Source organism: Mus caroli, unplaced genomic scaffold, assembly GCF_978045245.1.
Source record: "Mus caroli unplaced genomic scaffold, Mus_caroli_1 scaffold_6, whole genome shotgun sequence".
NCBI lineage: Eukaryota > Metazoa > Chordata > Mammalia > Rodentia > Muridae > Mus > Mus caroli.
Genome location: NW_028227261.1, coordinates 111,899,298 through 111,905,647, shown reverse-complemented (window position 1 = coordinate 111,905,647; position 6,350 = coordinate 111,899,298).

Genomic DNA, 6,350 nt, shown 5'->3' with positions numbered 1-6,350 from the left:
CGTTTTATAAGACATGTTTTATCTTAGAAAATGTTTATTTTGTACATATCTAGACTGGAACTGGTATCAGCTATTTGCACAGTGATTTTCCTTTGTTAAAAGAGAAATCTCATTTATACCCAAAGATTAGTACTAGGAATAGATAGTTGACCTTTGGAAGAGCAGGTAACTGAATATAGTCGATGGCTGCCTCCTTCAAAACAACCTCTCCCAGTGTGTTTATTATGAAAATGTGTATCCTTCATCTAGATTAACAGGTGCTAACATGTTGTGTTTCAGTTGTGTCTATAATATGATAGGGAAGGAATGTTAGATAATGCAGGTTAAAATCTCACTGTAGGGAGAACGCTCAGAGGTCAGAGAGCTGGAAAGCATACTTATGGGAGTTCTGCTCTCTGTGACCTTTGGGCGTGGCAGCCAAACAGGAACGTTTAGAGCAAGCTGTCTACCAAGCTGACTAGCTATGTTGGACAGCTCTGGGCTTGATTGAGAGACCCTGCCTCGGTGGATAAAAGTGAAAGACTGATCCAGAATGATGATCCACATCAGCCTCAGGTCTCTACATGCGGTTGCAACCCCCACCCCACCCCCCCCACACACAGGGGCCAACATACACGTAAGACATGCATAGACACATGAATACCACACATATGAAAAAGTGAAATTATCATACTACTAGAAGATAAATTGCCCAAATCATGAAACTTGTTTTCAATACTGTTAGCATTGTCTTCTGTGATGGTTGATGTTAGCAGTCCATTTGTAGGGTCTGGAATCATCTAGGAGGCAAGGCTCCAGGCACACCTGTGAGGTGAGCCTTGACTCGGTCTGCTGAAGAGGGAGAGCCCTTCGTCCCGCTGCCCTGACTTCCTCACCATGACGGACTGTACCCTCACTGAGACAGAATAAGGCCACTTTGTCATTAAGTTGCCTATGCCAGGGTACACAGCCGCAGCAGTGAGCAGGGTAACTGAGGCATTCCATGTAATTATGCCACGTGCCCTGTCACGTCATGTCTTGACTTTCCCCATTGGCTCTTGGCAGTTTTCATAAGTCATTGCCATCTGTCTCTGTGTGTTCTTTGCTGTTTTTTCTTCACCTCCCTGTTCTTCCAATAGGAGCCCCCCCCCCACACACACACACACACTTCTCTATACACACACTACAGGCCAAGTTATTGATCCCAAAGTTAAAGACTACTCCTATGTTGAAGAATCCCAGTTCTATCTGTCAGCCTGCCCTGGCCTCTGAACTTCAGACTGTCCAATTACATCGATGACTCATTATCTTTGCCTGAATATGTGTTTTTAAGGAACGAATGGGCTGATCCAACACTTGGAAGATGAAGGCGGGAAGTTCAGTAATTCAAGGCCATTTTCAGCTACACAGAGAGTTGGAGGCCTGACTGGGCTATCTCAAGCAAAACAGACAAAACAGGGAAAAAAAACTATTTTTTTTTAAAGATAAGGCCTCTCTCTGTAGCCCTTAGAACTTGCTAGGTAGACCAGGCTAGCCTCACACTTAGAGATCTGCCTGTCTCTGCCTCTTGAACTCTGGGACTAAAGACGAGTGCCACCATGCCTTGCGCAGCAACTTGATCCCTCTTCTAATTCCAACTCTTCTCTAAGTGGGGTTCCCATATCAATAAAGCCTACTAAATACTCAGGTGAGAAAACTGAGTTAGCCCCGACTCCTCCCTCTCCGACATCCAGCTCACCAGCAAACACTCTGAGACACCTCTGACATCTGTTCTCAGTGTGACACTTTGCACACCTGCTACCTCTGGCCCAGTGTTCCACATCAGGTCTTTCGCCTGAGCCCTCACAGTCCCCTCCTTTTTAGGTCTCCATGTTAATTAATGCCTTTGCCCTTGTGCATCTTTTCTCGACCACAGTGGCTCTTAACCTTCCTAATGCTGCGACCCTTTAATACAGTTCCTCATGTTGGGGTGACCCCCAACCATTAAATGATTTCTTTGCTACTTCATAACTAATTTTGCTACTGTTATGAATTGTAATGATGTAAATGTGTGTCTTTTCAGACAGTCTTAGGAGACCCATGCCAAAGGGTTGTATGACCTCAAAGGGTCATTGACCCACAGGTTGAGAACCTACGCTCTACAAAGAGGGTTTTGTTTTTGTATGTTTTGTTTTCAGTTCTGGGAATCCAACCTAGGGCCAGGCAAGTGCTTAGCAGAATCACACCTGCGGCCATGCCTCCCCCACACCCTGCACCAGAATTTCTTTTTTAATATATTGTCTGATTATTTTACCTGTGTCTACAAAACCTGCACTCCAAATGAACCTAAAATCTTTCCTATATTCTTCTTTCCTAAGTATTTACTAATATTTATGAGTTTGATTTTGAATTTCTTGCCTAAGATCCTCAGTATAATGTGTGAGACGGTGGTAGTGGATAGTAAAGGGTCTCACCTTGCTCCCGGCTTTTTCTTAAGAAGACGGCTCACTCTATAGCTCAGGCTGGTGTAAAAGTCATGGCTGCCGCCTGTGGCAGTCTCCTGGGAGATGGGATGATAGGTTTTTGATCCTATGTATGGATATATTTTTGAGACAAGTTTTCTCTGTGTAGCCCTGGCTGTCCTCAACTCACTCTGTAGACCAGGCTGGGCTCAAACTCACAGGGATCCTCCTGCCTCGGCCTCTGGAGTGCTGGATATAAAGGTGTTGGGACACCACACTGGGCCTGATCATTATTTTTAAAATTACGTTCGTGTTTGTATTTATTTGTGTGTGTGTGTGTGTGTGTGTGTGTGTGAATACATGCATGCCATGGCGTGCACTTGTAGGAGTTTAGTAGGCTCTCTTGTATCCTGTGGGCCCCAGGCATCACACTCAGGCCTATGACTACTGAGCCATCTCACTGACTCTCGGTCTTTAAAGGGATGGTTTTAACATTTATGTGTAATGTTTACTTTGTGAGTATTTGGAGGAGTAATTTATATCAAGTACCTATTATCAGAAGAGTGCCATGTAACCCGCTATATCAAACGTCAGTCATGTAGCCAGGCAAAGAGGTGCGTAAGCGTGACTGTAATTACTTGGGAGGTAGAGGCAAGCAGACCAGGAGTTCAAGGCCAGCCTTAGCCACATAGTGAGCTGGAGGCCAGCTTGACCTATATAGAGACTGTTTCAAAAACGAAACCAACCAAAACAAAATACCTCGGCCAAACAGTGCCATGGACAACAGGAACTCTCACAACCCTGTGGGTTGGCCGAGGTTGGCTGGTTAGAGCTGTGCCCTCTTTCCACCTCCCTCCAGGTTCCCTCCTAGACCAGCAGGGTCGTCTGGGCATGCTCAGTGACTGAGGGAAGGACAAGGAGCACTCGTCTGTGGAGTCTGCTTGTTTGCCAGCTTGAGTGTGTGGAAAGACACCTAGACCCAACGCTTTAACCCACTGATAGCGTCAGACTTGAATTCGCCTCTGGGAGTTGGCAGGACTGTAAGCAGCAAACGCTGACTTCTTATTCTGGTCCTTTCCTGTTAGCAGCTGTGCTCCTGAGTCCTTACGCTGTTAGCAGCTGTGCTCCTGAGTCCTTACGCTGTTAGCAGCTGTGCTCCTGAGTCCTTACGCTGTGGGCTATTCCTTCCTATGCTCGCTGCCATGATCGGCTGAGATCGGAGAAACCACAAACAAAAGAGATCCTTCCTTCAAGATGTCTCTGCCAGGCATTTGGGGAAGAAAAGGCTGTGTGCAGCTGCTTTTGGTGTCTCCAGTGATCCAAGCTAAGCTCAAGACACTGTTTATAGAGGTGGTGGTCTGGAGAGGGTATTCTAAACAAGGACATATGAAGTGATTTTCTAGTGTTACACCAAGATGTCACTCACAGCTAAGGCTAGTATTATGTGTTAGGTCTCAAACCTGGGACAAGTGGCTGAGGAGCTGGCAGCCTGGTTTCCCTGCATCCCTGTCACAGGGCCTTCCTGACTGGCATGTCTTGCCCTCCCCTGAACTCTCCAGCCCAGGAGGTTGGGCAGCTCCGATCTATCCAATCCCATCATTTGGTTAGCTGCTCTCTTTGGGCCTTCTGCTGCTGCACCTGGTTCCTCTCTCCCCTCCCTTCCCCTCCCCTCCCCTCCCCTCCCTTTCTCTCCCCGACGTGGCTTAGGGTCACGCCCACTCTGGACTCTCCAGATATCCCTGCCTTTGACTATGCCCCGCCTACATTTATAATACATCCTCCAGCATACCTGGGGTAGTCATCTTTCCTTTCCCTTTTTCTTCTTTTTCCACTCTACTTTGTAACTCTCATCTAGAGACTAGAATCACAGTCAAACCGTTGTTCTTTTTTAAAGATTTTATTAAATTATTTTATATATGTGGTGAGTACCCTGTAGTTCTCTTCAGACACAACAGAAGAGGGCATCAGATCTCATTACAGATGGTTGTGAGCCACCATGTGGTTGCTGGGATTTGAACTCAGGATCTCTGGAAGAGCACTTGGTGCTCTTAACCGCTGAGCCATCTCTCCAGCCCCACAGCCAAACTGCTGAAGGACCAATATAAAACTTGTTAAAGAGTCTAACAACACAGACACATCTTGTACTGAATATGTATATGGATGTTCATGCCTGTGTTGGCTGGTTTTATGTCAATGTGAGCTAGAATTATCTGAGAGGAAGGAGCCTCAATTAATCAAAGGCCTCCCTAGGATGGGGCTGTGGGCCAGCCTGTGGGGCAGTTTCTTACTTAGTAATTGACAGGAGGGCCCAGCCTACTGTGGGTGGCTCCATCTCTGGGCTGGTGGACCTGGATTCTATAAGAAAGCAGACTGAGCATGTCAGGGGGAGCAGCCAGTAAGCCCCACGCTTATTTTGTCCCATGTCACCTAAGGTAAGTACCTGGTATCTGAGCTACCATTCTAGCTTTCTCTGTAAAGCGGCTCTATCTTACCTATGCTATATGTTTTAAATAGACCACCTAGGCTGTCCTTGAACTTGCTATGTAGTTGAGGATGTTAGAGATGCTCTTTAACCCCCGGTTCTCTCCTCCCTGTCTCTTAACTCCTGGAATTATGCCCTGGTGTCTATACTTTTTTTTTTAATTTAAATATTTCTTTTCTTTTAATGATTTTTTTTATGTGATTGGTGTTTTACCTGCACGTGCGTTTGTGTGATGGTTTTGGATGGCTTTGACCCCTCCCCATCTCCCTATCCTCTTGCTTCTGTCTCCCAAGGTCTGTGAGTATGGGGTGGGGGTGGTACAGCACACAGTGTATGCAACACCAGGGCCTAAAGCATGACAGGCAAGTACCTGCCAACTGAACGATGTCTCCAGCTCCTAACCCATTTCCTCTTTTTTAAAAAAAATGCTGCAGTGCAAGGGCCTGTGTGGACCAGGTAAGTGATCCGCCACTGAGCCGCTTTGCCTAAGCATGTGGTTTTGCTTTAACTCATACCCTGGTTCTAACTGCTGCCATCTCTTCTGCAGAAAAATCTTCTATATAGGCAGGCTTGGTGGTCTATGCCTCTAACCACAACTCAGGAGGCAGGGGCTGGAGATCAGCAGGTCTTACAACTACACAGTGAGTCTGAGCTACACAGACTGTCCTCAGCCACCACCCCCTCCCCACCCAGGGAAGAAAAAGACCCTTTTCTAGTCCTCAGCTTTGAATTAGAAAGCTTTCCGATGTTCTATCTCATACTTTTCCTACCCCCACATCCGGGACTGCCCTTGCCTCTTCCCCATTCCCATCAAATATTACAGGTCGTTGTTAAGTTAGCATCTTAGCCCGAAGCAGACACTGGGTACCTGTGTGTCCCGTGCTGCCTGTTTTACTCTGAGGCAGGAACCTCCTTTCCCTGTGTTACAGTTGAGAGAACTGAGCTGCAGTGATTGTGGGCAAGCTCAGTATCAAGTGAAGGTCAAAGCTGAGCCAGCTGTTGGTTTTAAGACAGGGTCAAGCTATGGAGGTCAGGCAGGCAATCCTCCTGCCTCAGCCTCCCAAGTGCCAATGTTAGGAGTGTGCTACCACATTTAGCTTTTGAACCTGTCTAGCTTTCAAAGACTTTAAGTAATAACGCTTTGACTCAAAGTAAAAATGACCTTAACAATAACGGAATAGAAAAACGGGTCACTTCAGCGGCTCAGTCTCTCAGAGACTCGGTCTTTCCGCTCCATATAGTCCACCCTGATGTTTGTCCCCGGGAAGTGTTCTCAAGGGTTCAAGATGTCTGCTCAAGTGTTCCATCATCACATCGAGGGCCATTTCGAGTCAGAAAGCAACCTCCTCTCCTCTTGTGTGTCTCCTTCTGAGGAGCTAAGGCTATTATTCCACAGGGCCCCTCCTAGCTACAGAGTGCCAGAAGCCCAGGCTCACAATCTAGACTGT